Raw genomic sequence first — 22396 nt, 5'->3', positions numbered from 1 at the left:
TGGGAGCTGAACTGTTTGATCTGAAAAAAAAAATGGCCCACGGCAGATAACTGGCTTGCAAATTTTCTGAGTAAACAGCTAACATTTTGGCTAAATTAGAAGTCATTTTAAACAACTTACTGGGAAGTGTTGGGCAACCATAATAAGAGGTGTTACCTGCTATACTATGAGGTTTGTCCATTTCTGCACTCCTCTACTAAACTGTAGAGTCACCACAGGTGCTATGCCAAGAACCATGATAAGCCAGAACACAGAACCCATGGCTATGCCTTCAGAGCCAGGGCCTGAGAGAAGTATGGCAGAGAACTATTTTGGCAGCTCTTCATCACCCAGAGATCTCTCCGTCCCAGTGGTACTACTGATGGTCAGATTTTCTTGCTCTCTGGCTCTCTATCACTGCAACAGTATAACAGATCTGTAATATAATAAGGAATCGGTCCTGAACAGTGGAAAGTTTCAATCCATTTATAAGGGTGTGGAATTAGGGAATATATTATAGCAATCCCTAGGTTCTTTTCCTGGCTATACTACTGACGGGCTATATAGCCTTAGGCAAGTCACCTCACCTTACTGTTCTTCTGTTTCCAGTTCCACTCTTCATCTTATCCATTTAGAAACTCTTCATACTTTTTCCTGTAAGCAGGGACTATCTCTTATATCTTTGGATGGTGCCTAGAAAGTTTCCTAGTAGTGCCACAATTTGGGCATTTTGTAGAAATACTAAAAAGTTGTGCATGTAGCCCAGAAGGATCTGGATTCTGTTGGTGCTTCTGGGTATGTCTACACTACCCTCCTAGTTCGAACTAGGGATGCAAATGAAGCCCAGGATTTGAATTTCCCGGGCTTCATTTGCATAAGCGGGGAGCCGCCATTTTTAAATCCCCACTGCTTCGAACCCCGTGCAGCGCGGCTACACGGGGCTCGAACTAGGTAGTTCGGACTAGGTTCCTATTCCGAACTACCGTTACTCCTCGTGAAATGAGGTGTACCGGTAGTTCGGAATAGGCACCCTAGTCCGAACTACCTAGTTCGAGCCCCGTGTAGTCGCGCTGCACGGGGTTCGAAACAGCGGGGATTTAAAAATGGCGGCTCCCCGCTTATGCAAATGAAGCCCGGGAAATTCAAATCCCGGGCTTCATTTGCAAGTGCGGTATGCCTACATTACCCCGCTAGTTCGAACTAGGAGGGTAGTGTAGACATACCCTCAGTTGGTGCTTTAGACTATTAAACATAGAAAAAATTATGTATGACCAGCAGCAACAAATCAAAACATACACAATAACACTTGAAACATAGATATTTTCCTGATTGCTATACCAGATGCATTCCTGGTAGAACATATAATTAATTCACAATCTCCAAATGGTTAAAATGAACAAGGAAGTTGTGCATCAACAAGGGAAATGGATTCAGGAGCTGTTATAGAAATTCAACTTCTAGCAAAATTGTAATATCCTGAAAGAAGTAAGCAAGCTTACCAAAATGTATCAATAGAGATCAATGAGAGTCAATGTAAAACCAAAGAAGCACATATGACAGTACTTTCAAAAAGTACTTTGTAATATTTTGATCACTCATCTGAAGGAAATTATTGCTATTGAAGGAGCGGATCTTTTGGCAGCCAGGATCATTTAAAATTTGAATTTTTGGGGGTGGAAAATCCTATATGTCAGTCTTACTCTCATGATGACACTCAGACATCAGAGCAATTCACATGATTTCTTCAAAAATATGTAAGAAAAGTAAGACAAGTTCAACCGTACAAGATTTAAACTGTTCATGCTTATGAAAAATTTGAAATCCAGGGAACACAGTCTAATAAAATTATAGGCACAATGTGAATATTTTGCTCTGAAGACAGGGGATATTGTTTATTGACACAGAAATCCACAGCAGTGGTTCTCAAAGTATAGTCTGCGGACCACTAGATCCATGACTGTCTTGCAGGTGGGCCTCAGGCTTGGGGCTTGGCCCTCACCTCTCTGGAAGTGGGGAGCCCCCTTTTGAGTTTGCAGTGCCAGTGCCAGCTTCCTGCTGTGTGGGGGTAAGAGGGCGCCTCGCAAGCTGGATCCACCTTGCCGGGGGAGAAAGCCGCTTCATGCACTGCCACTCCTCACCCCCGGCCGGTGGAATGGCAGTGCAAGAAACCACTCACCTGGAGGTTTCCCTGCTGCTCTCATTGGCTGGCATCTCATCCAATGGGAGCAGTGAGGGGTGGTGCCTGGGAGTGGCGGGGGACACAGAACTAGGTAAGGCCCTGCCATCACCTTCATGCCCAGACGTTTATCCCCATCCCCCTCACATACATCCCTCCCAGCCAGACCCCCCACCCGCACCCTCCCTCCCAGCCAGACCCCTCACAACTTCCCATCAGTCCTGTATCCTACCTTCCACCCCCACCCCTCCTACACCCATTTTGTCATCATGGTCCATGGGCCAAAAAGTTTGAGAACTACTGATCTACAAGAATGATTTAGTACACAGCAGTTTGAGACAGCTAAATATTTCCTTGACATGATTGAAAAAACTGACCTAAAGGAAGATAAACTCCAAGAAGACTAGTTGGTTGAGCCAAGTACCCTTTTCCTGCCCTGAAGTATCTTGTCCCCATGGTAAAGTCAATGTCTTGGAAAGAGAACAGGGCTAGATGTGTTGTGCTATGTAATTAATGAAGGGGTGCTAATTGTCCAGAAAAGGCTAACCAAATAGAATAGCAGAGATAAATACAGGAGCTCATCACTACTAAGGAGCTACTAGTGCCGATAAGCAACTTCTGCCAATGCTCAAGATGCTGTCTCTGCTACTAAAGGGGGTTGCCTCTTCTACCCACTTTGCAACTTGATATCAGGGCTCTGTGAGAATTTGGTGTTGAATAACAAAGAGGGCCATTTTGACATATCTGGTTTGTTTTCCACCTTCCCTTCTGTGCTCGTTTCCTTTTCTTTTTCCTACCTCTTGTATTACTTTATACCAAAATGATGATGTGAGTTGTGCATGTTATTATACATAGACCATAAATGGCACTTAGAGTCCATGAGCTAACCGGTCCCTTTGCTACTAAGGGTACTCGCAGTCATCTCGTGCCAGAGTATAGAAGTGTTGTGACTTGGAGGGCCAGCTATTCTAAACCTTAATATGTGCATATTTTCTTTGAGGGAGCCTAGGCAAACCATACTGTGTTGAATTTCTTGGCATACTGTGTATCTATAATTTAGTCTAACATTTTGTACTGTATATAACTGGGCACAGGATCAAGAAGCTCCACCCAAACGTTAAGAAAAATAAAAGCAAACTTTAAAAAAAATGTTAAAGGGTTGCTGTCAAGTTAAAAACAAGATACATGTTTAAAAACCAGCGTGGTTACTTATATTACAGTTAATACAGTAGATAATTAAAACCAAAAGGAGTTTAAAATCTTCATTTACTTTTCACTGTTTTTGCAATTATCTTTGGTGTTTGGACAGGGAAAAGAGAGTGGCCAGTTTTGCTTTCAGGTCTCAGGCTAGTATTTGCTCCAGCTACAGTATGGCAGCTGTGGTAAGGAGAAGGAGACTGTTGTATGTGCGGAGACCAGAAAGCCATTTAAACACAGCCATATTGTTCTGCGGAAGGGTCTTGCTCCACCCATCTCAATTTCCTCCACTCTTTGTCAGCTCGTTGTGCTGCCAAAGGAAGGGGAGGAGAGATGCAACTCTGTGGCTTCCCCTTCCTTTCCCTTTCCTGCCCTTTCACTGTTTACCTGATTTTCAGAGTGGCGGAGTCCTTGCAACTCCCATTTATGCACTAGGGAGGTCTGGGTGCTCAGCACCACTGAAAAATCAGGCTATGTGTGTACTGTGAGAAGGAATAGAACGTCACATCTCCTGCACAAATGGGTACTCTCAATCACAGGCAACTTGCTGTGGCTACTGTGTGATGTAATCTCCTGAAAAACTATGTCAAAAAGTATTTCTGTAGAAACAGGAAGAAGAGCAGACTTAGACAAGTGCCCCCAAATGATCCAAAGTTATTATTAATAGTAAGAAATATATGATGGTAATACTATGGATCAGACTTCAGGCCCCACTGTGCCAGGTACTGTACAGATGCTGAAAAGAGACAGCTTCCTTTAATTTAAAGCAGGGCTGTCAATTTATCTGTGTTAACGCATGCAATTAACACAGGGAAGGATTAACACATTTAAAAAATGAATGCATTAATTGCAGGCATTAATGCTGCACTGCCCCCTTTGAAGTGCTGCTACCAGCGCTACAAAGGGGCAGTGCATAAGGAACCTAGGATCAGCTGGAGTCCCCAGCTGACCCCGGTCTCCCGCAGTGCTGCCCCTTGGAAACATCGGAGTGGCCTTTCCGAGGGCAGAGCTGCATGGAGCTGGGGTCAGCTGGGGACTCCAGCTGATCCCAAGCTCCTGCGGGGCTGCCCCTTTGAAACACCGCTCTGCATTTCAAAGAGGCAGATGCACTGAGCCTGGGGTCAGCTGAGGACTCGAGCTGATTCTGGGCTTCCGCAGCGCTACCCCTTTGAAATGCCACCGCAGCGTTACAAAGGGGCAGCAGACGTGACTAATCGCATGATTAATCGCGATTAATTTTTTTAATCGCTTGACAGCCCTAGTTTAAAGCTTAAAAAAAAAGAGGGCCTAGATTTTTTTCTTCATTCTTCCCTTTACATGTGAGGTAAATGATACTAGGCATATTTTAATGGCCAATGCTGAGGAGGAATCTGGCTTTGCTCCTAGTCCTGCAGTTTTATTCTGGGCCTTTCATGTGCAAGAAGAGTACATAGTGTAGGCCTGCATATAAAAATATGTTGGTTAAGAAGTTTTTTATTTGCTTATTACAAGAATTTATAAGGTGCAACCACCATAATATCTGAGCATCATACATGGAGAATTTTCTCTCTCTCTCTGAATGATTCAGGTACAACTGAAGCACCTGTCACCATGATCTATAGCAATTAAGTATTGAGCATGTCCTCAAGGGCTATGATCAGGTGGCCTACCATTGACTTTCCTCATGACTTTTTTTCCTTCTCTCTCTGAGAAGGGAAGAGGTTAGTGGTATTTTAAAAATATAACATGCAACTTTCCATGTTTTTTTCTCTTCCTTTTTTCCTTCTCATGCTTATTCTTTCCTTTGTGCCTAAGACAAGATGATTGCTTGCTGAAGGGTTTAACATTCTGTCAGATGCCCTCTGTTGTTACCCTTGAGGGCCATGGGGACCAAGGAAGAGGAAGAGGCGACCCTTATTTGACTCATGCAAGTCTTTAATCCTAGAGACCTTCCAGGAGTGTACTGTTTTCTTATGAGATGGGAGGGACAAAGAAGATTTAATTTCAGAAAATCAGGCTCTGTAGCCAGACTTAGGAAGAAGGCAGGTTGGTTAAAGTTTACAACTCCTTTTTGTTTAGCATCTGGAAGAGTGCCAAGGTGTTTCAGGTTTCTTTTATAATGAGTGATCTGTATTCAGTCAGAAGGTAACCAGACTAAGTGCAAGATGTGTGCAGGGAGGGGGTGAATAGCTCTTTCAACAATGAATTCAATGTTGTATCTCTACGATTCCACCTATTCCCAGTCTCAGAAAGAATCCTGGTGCAGGAAAAATCCCCATTGAAATCAATGCGTGGAGAGACTCTGGAGACTAGAATTTTCTCCCTCACATAGTGAAAAGGGCTAAAGGGGAGGAAAATAACCCACATACTCTGAAGATCCCTATGTATCGATATGGATATACAGGAATCTGGAAGAGGCCAGAGCCATCTGTGCCAACACTTCCTTACTACTGGACCTCTCCTGTCTTCCCTTAGTCAAGTTGATTATATTTGAGCTTTGAACTTCCACAGGTACATGTGAAAGTCTGTCCATGAAAAATCTTTTGACACAATAGAGTTCAGTGACAGAGGCATGTGGGGTGATTTAAAGGCACGATGCTCCTGTGGTGATTTAAAGGCCCCAGTCCTGCAATTCACATAGGATAAATTAATGGAGTGATGTTCAGAGATGTTGAACCTCCACAATCCTCGTGGTTTTTGGAAAACAACACTAACAGTGATGGCTCATTTAGAAAGCTAAAACCAACAATGACAGAGCAATTTAATGATGGGGTAGAGGTTGGTTAAAACAGTGAAACTCCAGGGCTACGTCTACACTGGCCCCTCTTCCGGAAGGGGCATGTAAATTTCAGCAGTCGTCGTAGGGAAATCCGTGGGGGATTTAAATATCCCCCGCGGCATTTAAATAAAAATGTCCGCCGCTTTTTTCCGGCTTTTAAAAAAGCCGGAAAAGAGCGTCTACACTGGCCCCGATCCTCCGGAAAAAGCGCCCTTTTCCGGAGGCTCTTATTCCTACTTCAAAGTAGGAATAAGAGCCTCTGGAAAAGGGCACTTTTTCCGGAGGATCGGGGCCAGTCTAGACGCTCTTTTCCGGCTTTTTTAAAAGCCGGAAAAAAGCGGCGGACATTTTTATTTAAATGCCGCGGGGGATATTTAAATCCCCCGCGGATTTCCCTACGACGACTAGTGAAATTTACATGCCCCTTCCGGAAAAGGGGCCAGTGTAGACGTAGCCCAGGTGTTTAGTTGTCTTCCAGGCAACATTGCAGGGACCTGTAAGAGTTCAGTTACAGCTATGCCGAAAAATGGCCGGTTCTGACCTGTGTTTTGTACAGCAATGGCCAGAGGTTGGGGGTCATCATGTAATTTCCTTAAGAGATGTCTTAAGGCTCTCTTTCTCTCACAGTTTCTTGCTTTCCTAATAATATGACATAGGAAGATGTTACTTATTTTTGCTTGTCATGCTAACCATCAATGGGAATGACTGTAAGCATTTATTCTGGTGGCAGTGGAGTGTGTGTATGTGTGAGAGAGAAGACAGCATTAGTTTTGTCCTCTGAAAGTAGGCAAGAAATATGAAATTAGAAATAGAGTCTAGATTGGTAAACATATGAGGTGACATTGAGAGATGTCAAATAATCCTCCTCTAGAAGGAATAGGCTGATCAGTATCTTCACCTCAGGTAACCTCTTGGCTGTTTCTAAGAATCTTTCTGATTTGTGATGACATTGCTAGCAAGAATGAAAATTCTCTAGCAATATTTTGCAGAGGGCATTGTCAGCAGTTTAAAAAAATATTTTTACAGCAAGAAAGTCTGTTCCTATTCTGATTTCAAACATGTTCTTCTATATACTATGCCTTGAGGACTGTTTTGTATCTCAGCGTACTATTTTGGATACTTTTTGTATCTAGTTTGTATCTCAGCTTAATATTTTGGATACTTTTCTAGCATATAAAAATATGCTGGATGGAATGGGATGAAGGAATGAACTGTTTTGACCTAATATCGCAAACATTGTCCTTGGATTTTGGGCATGGAAGAGCAGTTATTTAATTTCCAGGGAAAAGCTACACTTGTCTACAGTAAACCTCTTGCCACAGAGGTAAAAAAGATGACCTGGATTCACAAATAACAGTAATAAAAAGTAAGTGGAATTTTCACCAATATTTTGTGTGAATTTTTCTGCTCTGGAAAAGGCAAGGGGTTTTTTTCAGGTAAAAACTGCCTCATACCTACATTTAACAGAACTACATGATAATGTGTTGGCCTCAGTGAAGAAACTTTTCAGTGCTGTTTTTCATTGAGGCCAATATTTGAATACTGCTAATTCTGCGTACTTAATCCCACGTCTTTGCAGGTACAGGAGGAGAAGAGCCGTGTGACCTCCCCACATGACTCCACCCCAGCCAAGGACTCTGAAACTCTTTCCCTCCCCACCCCACAATGCCTTTCTACATAGCTGCCATGGCTATGAGGGCTGGGGAGGTGGGACTGGCAGTTCTACTCCATTCCTCTCAGCCCCTCCCAGTGAGGAAAGGAATAGAACTCCCAGCCCTCTTCCTGCTGTGTGCGTAGCTACAAAGCTCTGTAGAAGGGTAGGGGGTGTACAGCCATGCCAGAAAGCCTAAGAGGAGTTGTGAAGAGGGCAGCTGGCTTCTCCTGTTTTATTCCAGTACACTGAACTGGCTTGGGTTGCCAGATGGTTTCAGAAAAAATACTGAACAACAAAAAACCCACGCCAGCAAAAAAAAAAAAGAAAAAAAAAGAAAAAAGCAGCAGCACTGTGGCTCCTTTAGAAACCATGTGGTGAGGCTTTTTGGCCCTAGCAGGCGGCCTCCATATTGAGCCGGACAGTTCGGGATTTTCGGCTCCTGGCCAGGAAAAAATCAGAAAGTACAGGACATTTTAGGTGTCCGGTATTTTCTATAAAAAAATTTACCAGACAGGAGGCAAAAATACTGGACTGTCCGAGTCAATACCGGACACCTGGCAACCCTAGAACTGGCTAAAAATAGTTTGGTGGTATAGTTTATCAGAGTATACTGCTTTAGTTATAGTACTGCATACTCCTTTATTCTTGCTGGGCAAAATCCAAACAAACATTGCACAAAGCCCATAAGAGACCTTCTAGAAACTAATTTATTATAAATCTTTTGCCCTGGTTTCTCTTAACATGGAACCCATCCCATCTTTAATATTTGGTACGCCTCTGACTCTCTAGTGGAATCTAATTAGTTGGTGGTTCTGACAGTTTTCTCAGGTAAGTCATGTTAGTCATTTGTCTGCATCTTTTGTGCAGACTTATTCTTCATGATTGAAAACAATTGTTTCTAGACAGTGATCTGTGGGTTTCTAGAGAGCTGGCTGGTCACATTGTTCTGGTTCCTTACTTCTTATTTCCAGCTAGTAAACAGCATTAAAAGAAGCTAAAAGTACATTAAATACTTTCCTAAAATATACTGATCTTGGCTTTCAGTTGGAGCAATTACAACAGGAATGGTAAGTGGTCACAAGCAGAAAAGAGAGTCTGCATGATGATTATAAATGAAAGGAATGAAAGGGAAAGTGTCTGCAAGACAGTCCTGCTAACATTTTCTGGGCTGTATTGCATTTCGGGTCACATTCTGCCTTTGGATGCACATACCAAAGGGAATAACATAGGGATCAAAGAGAAAAATTTGGCTCTTAGTGTGCTCCTCCCAGGTGCTATAGTGCTGCCTCCAGGCTCAATAGACTTGTTTCAGCAATATTGTGCAAAAGAACTTGGTATTACCTATTGAAAAAACATTTCCTTCTTAATTTTGTAAAGTGGATTACAGTTAATACCCAGAAGCTAAGTTGTTCTGTGGGCGGGGGGGAGGGAGAGGTGTTAAGATGATTTTATAGCTTATGAGAGAAAAAAATCTGTTACTTTAGAGAAGAAGAGCATTTGAATAACTGAATTACATCACTCCCCCTTTTATTTGTTACAATTTTCAGTGTTATTTTGGAAGGGAAAAATAATTTTACACTGTAGAATTTTTCCTTTTCCTTTTAAGAATAACTGCATTTAGGTAGAATGTAAAAAAAGCTACTCCTTTCATGTCTTTTACCGAATAAATTTAGATATTCTTGATCCATGAATTATAAATACAACTAGAAGACTTACCTGGCATGGCCAAGTCTGGATCGGGGTCATGCATTCTGTACTCTGGCTTGTCCCTGAGGCCGGGCTTGGACAGGGAGACTGCTGGTGCTCCCCAAGGATGACCTGGAGGTGGGAGACCATGCAGGCCCTGGGGGCAGGGCAGGGATGGTGGGGGTTACACAGGCCACCCACCAGCTTCTTCACAGGGCAGTCTGGGGGTGGTGGGAGCCACACAGCAGCTGACCGGTACTCCCTGGGGCAGGCCGAGATGGTGACTGCTGCTCCCTTGTGGTCATTCATGAATGTAACTGTCCTCTGTGCTTGCTGCCCCTCTGTGGTCATGCATGAGTACAACTGTCCCTGCTCTCACATCCCTCCTTTTCCATTTGATACAAAACAGTCACATTCCACACACATCCCATTAATCCTGCACAACCAAACCCTAACCTGGCTTTACATTATGCTAAGAAGAAGCTGCATACCAAGTTTGGTAGTCCTAGTTCTTATCTGTTAGGAGGAGTTCTTGAACATATGGACTCACAGATGGATGGACAGAGAGACAGATGCACATTTCTAAAATATATAGTAAGATGTAGAAAGTAGCAGTGTTAAAAAGATTAATTTGAACTACTCATACACATTGTTGGCTTCTGAAATAAGTAGAGCCCAATGAGAATCTCTACTCAATACACTACAGCAGTCATACATGCTAAGAAAATATTGGGATATTTAATGAAAGGATAAAGTATAATGAAAATATGACGGTGCTATAGTATAAATAGATGATCTCCCTTATTTGGAATACTCTCATCCAGTCTCACAGCAGATATAGCAGAAATAGGGTACAGAAATGGGCTACATATATGACTAAAAGCAAGGAAAAACTTCCATTTGAGGAGCAACTGTAAAGATTTGGACTATTTAGTTTATAGAAGTGATAAAGATGGGACAAGACAAAGGTATGCAAAATAATGAAAGGCATACAGAAAATGAATTGGCTGCTCTTATTTATTAATTTTCATAATACATGAAGACAGTAACAGCCAATGAAAGTCAAAGGCAATAGGTATAAAAATGGTAAAAGAAAAACCTTTTTTACAGTACTTGTAATTAACCTGTAGAACTCATTGTCAAGTATATTATTGCAACTAAGAAGTTATTAGGATTTTAAAAGGGCTACACATGTATTTAGATTGTGAGGACATCCACCAAAATCTAAATATTGATCTTGCGCTTATTTACTGCACTGTTCAAACCCTGTTCTGATGATAGAGTTTCCTTATTGGTTTTTCTATATCACTCATAACTGTGGAATGGAAGTGATTTGCAAATAGTAATGAATACATTTTCATAATATCCTGGACCTTATGAAAAGGGAGGGTATTATTAGCCCCATTTTTGTTATGGGGAACTAGAGAAGCACAGAGAAGGTCTTAGATCAGACATTCAGAAAATGAGGAACATACAATGAATAATCACTTGTGAAAAGTTGGATTTAAATGACTTAACAAGTGTCACACAAGAACGGTGTGGCAGAGCCAGGGATAGAATTCAGTTCTCCAGAATTCATTCTACTGCTTTAACTATTATCGCATCCTTTCTTTTACTGCAGTCCCCTGCCTCACTACAAACCTTCCAACATCGGTAGAAACTAACTGGGGTCTGACGCACAACTGACTGCTTCACTACACACCCCTGATTTACTCCCAGAGCTGGTCCATTCTGTGCACTGAAAAAGGCAGGCATCCCATGGAAAAAATAGAATGTGATATGCAATGGAAGACCACATTATAATGCATATACACAAGGGAGCCAAATTAAGGTTGCAAAGACAATGTTATTTCTGGCAATTCCTAGCTTTTGTGCACTTGACTTTGTAACCTTGATAAAGTTCTTTTAACTCAGTTCTTTATAAGAAGTCAAACTGAATAAACAAAGATTTAATCTTGTAGCACCCACATCAAGGTTCTCTCTAAGCTGTGTGGCTATGCAGCTGCCTAATAAGCCCCTCACCAGCGCTCAGGGTGGCTGCACACTGAGCTTCCACAGCCAGGAGAGAGACATGCTCCTCCGGCCCCAGCAGCAGTGCCAGATTAAGAAAGGGGCTTTACGGGCTGCTACCTGTAAAGCCCCTGTGTTCTGGGCCTGCCCTTCCTTGTGGGGGCCGTGCAGGCGACTCTGCATGGCATCGTTCCTTCTCTCCCAGCTGGAGACACATCTCTGTGAGCTCCAGCAAGCTCTGTTCCCACAATTCCCATTGGCAGGAAATCGCAGCCAGAGGGAACTACAGAGAAGAGGGTGGTGCCTGCAGGTGAGCATGGGCCAGAGGGCCTGCAGTGCCAGGGGGAAGGGCATACCCTCTTGCAGGGCTAGCTGCAGGAAAATGAGAGTGCTGTGACAAAGCTGCCTTCACCTCCTGGAGAACGCACAGTGGGGTTTGGAGGGTGGAGACCCCCATGCAGTGAACAAACCCTTGGGGATCCACCCAGTCCCCCCTGTCATAGTCCCAAAGGTCTCCACTTCTAGTGGTTTCTGCCAGGATTAACCTTCAGCACAGCGAGGGAGACTCCACCAGCAGCACACACAAGACTGGTTTAAGTAGCAGGGACTCCATGAGGAGGTCTGCTCCCTCGGTGGCCACAATGGACCTGGTCACCGAGAACAGCTTCTGAAAGAGTTCCTGGTAGAACTCCAGGTGGAACTTCTCCGGCAGCTCTGAGAAGTTTTGCAGAAGATTTCTCGAGTGAAGTAGAAAGAGCTGCCAGACGAATTGGAGCCCTTGGTGCTCCACACCGGACTACTTGCACTATACAGGAGTCTCTGCAGGGCCTGAAGGCGGAAGGTACAGACCTGGCTGTACGTGCAGACCAGGCCCTGTCCCCCCTCCTCCAGGGAGAGACACAGGATCTCTACAGAGACCCAGTGCAGTCGTGGCCAAAAGAACTCCTGGGTGGGGTTGCAGAGAAAGTTGTGCTTGGGTCCAGCCTGAAGCGTGCTGAGAGCAGACAGACTCTTCAGAGAATCTAGCAGCTAAAGTCTGTTGAGCATGTGTAAATTGCAAAGTTTGGAAGTTTTATAATTTGGCCAAATTTGAGTGGAGTTTCTTGGGGGTGGCCAAAGTCATATCCCTGACACAAAGCCACACATTACCAAATTTCAACTCCTGGCTTGAAGAAGCATGCCACTACAGGGTTTCAAAAAAGGTCACTAGAATTTAACATGGTCCAACAACATCTTTTTCCTTAGCCTTGTTCTCTGAAACAGATGAAGTTTTCCAAAACACGTCAGTCTGAGACAGATACCTGAAGTTCAGCCCAAATGGTAAAAATTTGACCAAATGTTATATATATCTGAAAACAGGATCTTATAATAGAATGCATTCAGCAGTCTTAATAATAGGCAACACTACTAATCCCACCCTTCTCTCTCTCTCTCTCTCTTTCTCTCTCTGTGTGTGTGTGTGTGTGTGTGTGTGTGTGTGTATATATATATATATATGCCCTAATATAACAATTACTAATTGATAGGGGACGTTTCTTCCTACATCTTATAGGCAGATGATTCTATAATGTGCATTTTGATATTTCTTATATTGTGGTCTGAGGCATGTAATACTGATTAACGTCAAAGAAATGATACTGAACTAGATGAACCAAGAAATAGTTCACTACCAAAAATGGCGGCGAATTGAAGGATGAGTGGAGTGGTATCTTTTTTATTATATTTTTTTCTTCAGGATATTTAGTAGTAGGACAAAGAATGCTATAGTTTGAAATGCTTTGAACCTGCCACGGTCCTCTTGGACTGTATCAGGCAGCACATTTCCTTAGTAAGCACTGTAGACTATACACATCATGATTCAGAGTCTGTGTCCCTCATTATAACCAGCCAGATAGTATCTCCAAAGAATGGCGAGCTGAAAGGGAATGAAAATGCAAAGGGGAAGTAAAGAGATAAAGAGAAACTTACCGTGTTCTGTGGTTTTAGGTATCTTTAGAATAATCCAGTTAAATAAAATTGCTATGTTTTTTCCTCTTTATTAATGATTATGGCCCAGTTCACTAGCCCTCACAAACAGTAATCGTTTAGGAGATTGATTTCTCTTTGCCTTCATGTGCATAACTCTCACTAATGGCAACAGGATTTACATGCACATGGGGGGAACGGGTATTGAGTGCCTCTGTAGGGCAGCAGGAACTGAGCATCAGGAGTTGTTTGTAACTCCTAATTTAAAACAGGCCAACACCATTTTAAATACTTTCCTGATATAAGGGAAAGTAAAACACAAAGGCAAAACTGACAGTGAAAGAAGATGAGGAACTTGCATAGAGTAGAATTGTTGGACATTTAATTGTGAGTCTGCATGGAACTATTCTGCTACATTGCACATCTTCTTAATTATGTCGCTTTGGCATGCTATGTTCTGTTCCAGATCAGACTACATCCCATTTTGTGTTCCTCTCGGAAAGCGCTGCCTGGAACTATAGCCCATTTGGGGTTAGAAAAAGGCTATTTAAAAGTTAAATATTACGCACTTTGCCCTATATCAGTAAGTTACTTAAGCACATACCTAACTTTAAGCACAAGTGAATGCTGACACCTGTCAGCTGACACCTGTCTGCTCTGTTGCGTAAAGTCAGCCATGTGCTTAAGTATCTTACTGACTCACTACCTTGATCTGTATTTCAATAGCTCTTTTTTTCCTAAAGACAAATATAATTATAGTACTTTGAAGAAGCTTCCATTTTCATGGGGAAAGTTGGATTACAATTAACATCCTATTGTGTGAGTAAATATATAAATGCCATTCAATGTGTGAAAGCAAATGACTCCAGCCATGTATCTTTAAATCCATGTAGCACTAGAAATTGTCAGCTCCGTTATCTCCAGGGATGAGGACTAAACAATCTGCCAGTACAAAAACCTCAGATTCCCAGAGATTCAGTGCATTACAGAGAAATCAAGACTAGGAACTTCAGAAGTTTTCTTTATGTGCCAATAAGTTATATATTATGGTGCTGACTGCTGAAAAGTAGTGGAGTCCCCTGTGTGCCATTCATTTACACTGGACTCATGAGCTTTCCTTCCAGCCCTTTACTCCTTTTCAGCAGTCGGCACTGTTGTATAGTGTTTAGGAAGTCACTGATAAATCTCATATGACAGTGCAGATTAGGGGAAACGGGGCATGATTAGAGCTGTAAATGCTTTTTGAAAAGCCTGAAAAATAGTCAAGTTTTATTTTCTCATTTGCTGTTATGAAAAACATCTCAAATCCTTAGTAACTGAGCCTAGTCAGGAAACTGGATCCTTAATATAGAAAGTTACTCTGAAGAAAGTTACTTTGATAGCATATGGGTAGGTCTACATCACCAGTTAAGGTGTGATTGTAGCATGGGAATCCTTGCCATCCATAGCTCAAATCTACCTAGCACCGGTAACCATAGCAATGAGGATATGGAAGCATAGGCTCTTCATCGAAGCCTTCCAGACCCTTGGACACATACTTACATTGCTAGCCTGCATGCATGCCACTATGTGACACTGCTGTTGTGACCTGCATTGAGCTAGATTAAAGCTAACATGGGTTTGACCAGTTACACCTTAAATTGTGGTGTAGACCTATCCTTAGACAGAAAATAATAACAAAAATAGGAAAGCAGATGCCACTTGTGCATGAAAGGAAGGATGGGGGTGTGGTTTAGGCACTAAGAGATTTGGAGTCAATGCCCATTTCAATTCACAGACTGCCTTGTATGATCTTGAATGTCAGAAAATTGTATCTTTATTTTGTTTTTATAAAAAAAAACATAAAAACTTCAAAGTAAAACAGTATACAAAAGACAGCGAGGCCTAGTCTATACTACATCAGAAGGTCGAAGTAAGATACGCAACTCCAGCTATGTAAATTACGTTGCTGGAGTCAACGTATCTTACGTTCCGTTTCTGCACAGTCCACACAGTGGGAGGCTGTTGGCAGTAAACAGTCCTGTTGGCTTCCCTTACTCCTTGTGGGGAGCAGGAGTACCAGTACCACTGTGGGAACCCTTTGAGTTTGATCTAGTAGGTCTATACTAGATACACAAAATTGAATGCCAGAAGATTGACTGGCACCGTTGATCTTTCCTGCAGTGTAGATGTGCCCTGAGAGAAGAAGAAGGAATATTCTTCAGTAAGCTAACAAAACTGTATATACTTAGCACAGTTTGTCATTTTGTTTAAATGAAGATATTAGCATTTAATATGATAATATAACTGCCATCTTTTCCTCAGCAAAATTTTACATGTTGACTTTTTGTTTTCTTTTGAAAGCACTGATCTGTGGATTTTCATATCCTCTGGCATTTCTCCCAGTCTTTCTATACCACATTTATTTTTTTTAAACGGGGTAACTGCTTTTACATGAAGAATAAACTGATGCACAAATATTAAGGAGGAACTGTAATGCTTAGTTTTGCCTCTGAAATATTATTTCAGACACATTTTAATTGTCTGTTTTCTACTCTTTGAAAGATGACTTCTGGTTTGGAAAAAAAGAGCCACTGGTGAAGCGACTGTCTAGGAAGGAGTACGACAGAAAGGGATCTAGGGGTTATAGTGGTCCACAAGCTAAATATGAGTCAGCAGTGTGATGCTTTTGCAAAAAAAGCAATCATGATTCTGGGATGCATTAACAGGAGTGTTGTGAACAAGACACGAGAAGTCATTCTTCCACTCTACTTTGTGCTGATTAGGCCTCAATTTGAGTACTGTGTCCATTTCTGGGCCCCACACTTCAAGAAAGATGTGGAGAAATTGGAGAAGGTCCAAAGAAGAGCCACAAAAAAGATTGAAGGTCTAGAAAATATGACCTATGAAGGAAGACTGAAAGAATTGGGCTTTCGTTTAGAAAAGAGAAGACTGAGAGGAGACATGATAGCAGTTTTCAAGAATCTAAAGGAGTATTAAAAGGAGGAGGAAGAAAAATTGTTCTCCTTGGTCTTTGATTCTATGATTTAAATGTTAAAAATGCCCCCCTTTCTGTCTAGATATGATGTAAAGATTTCATATATAAACATACACTTCTTTACCCCCAGTTTTCACTGGCCATATGGCTGGTTATGATGAGTGAAGTTCACAGAGTTTCTCTAGATTCATAGATTTTTCAGTCTAAAAAGTACTTTTTTCACAACACAGGTCATAGAATTTCATTGTGGGTATGTTTACACAGAAAGCCGTTATTTCGAAATAATGGCAAGCTGGAGGATTTCTTACTCTGACTCCTGTATCCCTCATTTCATAAGGAGTAAGAGAAATTGAAGGAAGAGTGTTCTGCCTTTGACTTCCTGCTGTGTAAACAGTGCCAAAAGCCGAATTAAGTTATTTCTACTTCAGCTACGCAATTGACGTAGCTCAAGTTGTGTTACTCAATTCAACTTTTATGTTGCTGTGTAGATGTACCCTTAGTGATTTCCTGCCCCACTAACTCTTTCCTGAGGCTTTCTCCACTGTATTGGATAATCTGGGCTCATATTATTTCTGAACTTTATGAGTCTAGACATCTTCCAATCAAATACTGAACATCGATTTGTATGTTTCATTTTTTTTTAAATTTCCTCCTGATAGAAAACTAAGCCAAAAAACAGACTGACAAAAACATATTTGGAAATTGAGCTGATTGAAAATAATAATTTCCAACATGTTGGAAATTCTTATATTTCAATGTGGGTTTTCATCTCAAATTGGAATGAAAATTAAATGAAATGCTGAACCTTTTCGTGGAATGAAAAAATTCCAAAAAATTTCAAAATAAAAATGTGAAAATAGTACATTTGATGCCAGTTTGATATTAAACGGTGTCTACTGAAGCAATCACAGTGCCTCACTGGAATAGAAGCTTAGATGCCTCAGGCTCGTCATTCTCTCAAATGAGACAGTTACCCAGTTGGACTACATGTTACAGCATGCAATGAGGTCTCCTCTCTGGCTGAGCCAGCCACCACTGTGCATCACAGAAGTTCTCTGATCATAGAACCTCATGGGAGACATAATCCACCCAGGGAATCTGGTGGGAACAGGGTCTTGGTGCCCCCAAACTATGGCAAGGCACCTCAACAGCTCATAAATTAACATCAAACCAACCCAAAAGGAAACATTTCAATTTGATGTGATCACAGACATTTTGATTCAACCTGACCCAAACAAAATAGACATTTTGTTTTTCTGATGGAAAAATCTTAACATTTCAGCACAATTTTTTGCAGAAACCACATTTTCTGCCAACCTCTACTTCAAATATGTTGTGACAGAAAATGCCTAACCAGCTCTACTTTATAATAATAAATACCAACTATAAGTGTACAAAATAAAAATCAACTCATTCAAGGCCTTAAAAAAGCCCATTTCTTATTGTTCAACTCTATCCACCAGTGCAGGATTCAGATTGCTAAAAATTATGCTTCTGTAGATGAGATAGGTGCTACAGCATGTAATCATAATACTATCTGCTTTACTTCTTTTGGTCCTAGTGTAGAAAAGTCATGGTCTTGAGCCATTAAAATCAATGGGGGTTTTGTCATTGATTTTGATGCAAAATTAAGTGGGGAACAAAGAGCTTAACCATGTGCTAAAGTCCCACTGAAGTCAAAATGTGTCAGGGCCATGCCTTTGCTGAACAGAGATGAACTGCTGTTGTGCAAGAAACACTGATGCTATTTCCTTTATCATCTTCGGTTCATTACACACCTGGAGTGTCTCACAGTTATCATAGAATCATAGAATCATAGAATAATAGGACTGGAAGGGACCTCAAGAGGTCATCGAGTCCAGCCCCCCGCCCTCAAGGCAGGACCAAGCTCCGTCTACACCATCCCTGACAGATGTCTATCTAACCTGTTCTTAAATATCTCCAGAGAGGGAGATTCCACCACCTCCCTTGGCAATTTATTCCAATATTTCACCACCCTGACAGTTAGGAATTTTTTCCTAATGTCCAATCTAAACCTCCCCTGCTGCACTTTAAGCCCATTTCTACTTGTCCTGTCCTCAGAAACCAAGAGGAACAAATTTTCTCCTTCCTCCTTGTGACACCCTTTTAGATATTTGAAAACCGCTATCATGTCCCCCCTTAATCTTCTTTTTTCCAAACTAAACAAGCCCAGTTCATGAAGCCTGGCTTCATAGGTCATGTTCTCTAGACCTTTAATCATTCTTGTCGCTCTTCGCTGTACCCTTTCCAATTTCTCCACATCTTTCTTGAAATGTGGCGCCCAGAACTGGACACAGTACTCCAGCTGAGGCCTAACTAGTGCAGAGTAGAGCAGCAGAATGACTTCACGAGTTTTGCTTACAACACACCTGTTGATACAACCTAGAATCATATTTGCTTTTTTTGCAACAGCATCACACTGTTGACTCATATTCAACTTGTGGTCCACTATGACCCCTAGATCCCTTTCTGCCATGCTCCTTCCTAGACAGTCGCTTCCCATCTTGTATGTATGGAACTGATTGTTCCTTCCTAAGTGGAGCACTTTGCATTTCTCTTTATTAAACCTCATCCTGTTTACCTCTGACCATTTCTCTAACTTGCTAAGGTCATTTTGAATTATGTCCCTATCCTCCAAAGAAGTCACAACCCCACCCAGCAAGGTATCATCTGCAAGTTATGATTAATTTCATTATAAGGTCATAGAATCATAGAATACTAGAACTGGAAGGGACCTCGAGAGGTCATCGAGTCCAGTCCCCTGCCCTCATGGCAGGACCAAGTACTGTCTAGACCATCGCTGATAGACATTTATCTAACCTACTCTTAAATATCTCCAGAGATAGAGATTCCACAACCTCCTGGGCAACTTATTCCAGTGTTTAACCACCCTGACAGTCAGGAACTTTTTCCTAACGTCCAACCTAAACCTCCCTTGCTGCAGTTTAAGCCCATTGCTTCTTGTTCTATCCTCAGAGGCCAAGATGAACAAATTTTCTCCCTTCTCCTTATGACACCCTTTAAAATATCTGAAAACTGCTATCATGTCCCCCCTAAGTCTTCTCTTCTCTTTTCTAAACTAAACAAACCCAATTTTTTCAGCCTTCCTTCATAGGTCATATTCTCTAGACCTTTAATCATTCTTGTTGCTCTTCTCTGGACTCTCCAATTTCTCCACATCTTTCTTGAAGTGTGGGGCCCAGAACTGGACACAGTACTCAAATTGAGGCCTAATCAGCACAAAGTAGAGCGGAAGAATGACTTCTCATGTCTTGTTCACAACACTCCTGTTAATGCATCCCAGAATCATGATTGCTTTTTTTGCAACAGCATCACACTGCTGACTCATATTTAGCTTGTGGACCACTATAACCCCTAGATCCCTTTCTGTTGTACTCCTTTCTAGACAGTCGCTTCACCAGTGGCTCTTTTTTCCAAACCAGAAGTCATCTTTCAAAGAGTAGAAAACAGACAATTAAAATGTGTCTGAAATAATATTTCAGAGGCAAAACTAAGCATTACAGTTTCTCCTTAATATTTGTGCATCAGTTTATTCTTTGGACCTTTTCCAATTTCTCCACATCTTTCTTGAAGTGTGGGGCCCAGAACTGGACACAGTACTCAAATTGAGGCCTAATCAGCACAAAGTAGAGTGGAAGAATGACTTCTCGTGTCTTGTTCACAACACTCCTGTTAATGCATCCCAGAATCATGTTTGCTTTTTTTGCAAAAATAATATTGGACATTTGGAAAGTGTAAGGATCAATAGAATTAGTGTCTTTCTCCTGTTTATAACTTTCATGAAGTGAATTTAGCAAGCTACGCTTATCAAAGCAACTCTGTGTTTTATACAAGAAAGTACAAGAGCACTTGAAAGTACTGGCTGTTCTGAAGCTGTACAATGCTAGGATCTGAAAGCAACTTATTACAGCAACTAAAGGCTTGATCTGGTTTTCATGAAGACTTCAGAGGCACAGAATTGGGTCCTAAAAGCATAGAACAATAAAGAAAAAAGTTTCCATCAAAGCAGTGTGCTCTTTAGATATGGATTTATATGGAATATTCATCTCTTTTTGTCTGCTCTTTGAAATCACATTTTTCCAAAGGAAAGTTACCTCTAAGAAAACACATGATTTACCGTTTGTCCTATACCTACTTTTGCTTTGCAAAATATTTCATTAGCCATGGTCATGTTACTGTGCCTTTGAAACAAGTTATGGATCCTTCTGACAGCTGCCATTTTTTATGTGCTTATACCATTACCTGCAGCAAATCTCTGCTGCTCAATCTTGCTTCCCTCTGATTATACTCAGTCACGGAAGGAGGTGGAGTCTGCCAGCAGTCCTGGCTTGGGCTTGCTTTCTGGAGGAAGCCACATGGTACATGCCACATGCAATTTATGTCAAAACCGGTTTAGGACTTTAGGATTTTTTTTTATGATATAGTAGATTACATCTCATAAGAGTTGATGCATTTCACAGCTGTTTTATTTAAAGGACAGTAAGGGTGCTTGGAGCAAGGGACCAGATAGTCACTGTGACACCATTATGTAAGTCAGCTATAATCTTACAGTATTTGTATACAAATACTATCTTACCAAGATACGGTTAATATTGAATTCTTTCTGTTGGACCAATATGAATAACTTTACTGTAAAGAGCTGGAAAGCAATTTAAAAAGAAACAGACAGATCTATAGCATCTGCAGTGTTATCTGGTAAATAACAGCATGTGCATAAAAGAGGTCTGTTTTAGCTGAAGAACACAAGTAATGAAATACATGTTGTTTTTGCTAAGTTTATTAGTCAGCTCTTGAATTTGATAACATGAGCAGTAATTCAGTTCAAGAAATAATTTTAGAGGAAAGTGAACCGTAACAAAGGCAAAAACATATGTTGAATAAGTTTGGGGAAGAAGTCTCATAAGGGGGAAGAGGCGATATACATTACATGGCCTGAACCCTTCTGAGCAAAGAAATCTCAGTCACGTCAAAGGCAAAAGTAAATATTCAGAATGTAACACATTTAGATTACATCCTTTAATAGCAGCTGCTTTGACAAGAAGATATTAAACTCCTTTCTGATAATACAAAAAGAAATGCTCATGGTGTTAGAGGATAAAAAGAATCAAAGTTATTTTGCAGGTATTTAAACATACATGTGTGTTAGCTATGTCACAGAAAAGCCCATTTTGGTGACATCAATAATTAATTTAGGTTCACCAGAATCTGAACTAGATGTATTATGAAAAAAAAGGCATTGATTATGTAAATACTATGTGGTGAATCTAAAATACCTGCCATGCTGAACAAACCCACATTTTTTGTATTGAATCTTGTACATAATTTATCAATCCAAACACATTATAAGCTCCTCTACAAAATAGCATGTTCTCAAGTATATACATAAGTAAACTATTATATTGTATGTCGATGCTTTATACAAAGCACTTTGTCAGTTTCATTGTGAGGACAGAATCCAATGACTTTGATTAAAATAAAGGGTCCTGAAAGATGCCAACTGTTTGATCTTTCAGTTCCTTAATCACATTAAGTATGAATCTTTGTTACGTCGTGTTTATCAGAAAAAAGGGCTTTTTCACTGCTTAATTTGTCAACAGATAAAGCCAGCAAATTAAATATTCTCATTTTAGTGGCTAAAGGAGTTACCAAAAAAAAAGCCATCCTTAAAAAAGGCAAAAGAAACAGCCTTCTGGCAATAGCGAAAATCAGGCCAATGTGTGTCTTGGCACCTGTAACACCACCCAAACAAAAATATTTTTGTCTTCCCTATTCCAGGGGAGATTCACATGTTCAAGTGAATGGGTTAAATTCTGGCCCTACTAAAGTCAGTGCCAGTGTACCTAAACTAATAAATACATAATAATGTGTAACAACACATGCATTATGGCACTACCCAATCAGGAACAGGGGCCCCCATTGCTCTGAACAAATACATTTTATGATGTACTCCCT

The 22396-nt window shown here is 41.1% G+C and overlaps 1 protein-coding gene across 2 annotated transcripts in view; it reads left to right on the top strand.

Annotated features, from left to right (window-relative positions):
- KCNQ1 (potassium voltage-gated channel subfamily Q member 1) overlaps positions 1-22396 on the top strand; it is a 580522-nt gene that overhangs the window by 440888 nt on the left and 117238 nt on the right. The gene's annotated exons all lie outside the window — the stretch shown is intronic.

The sequence above is a fragment of the Pelodiscus sinensis genome, chromosome 5, assembly GCF_052426305.1.
Source record: "Pelodiscus sinensis isolate ZL-2025 chromosome 5, ASM5242630v1, whole genome shotgun sequence".
NCBI lineage: Eukaryota > Metazoa > Chordata > Testudines > Trionychidae > Pelodiscus > Pelodiscus sinensis.
Note: the sequence above shows the minus strand (reverse complement) of the source record. Positions and strands in the feature narration are given on the sequence as shown.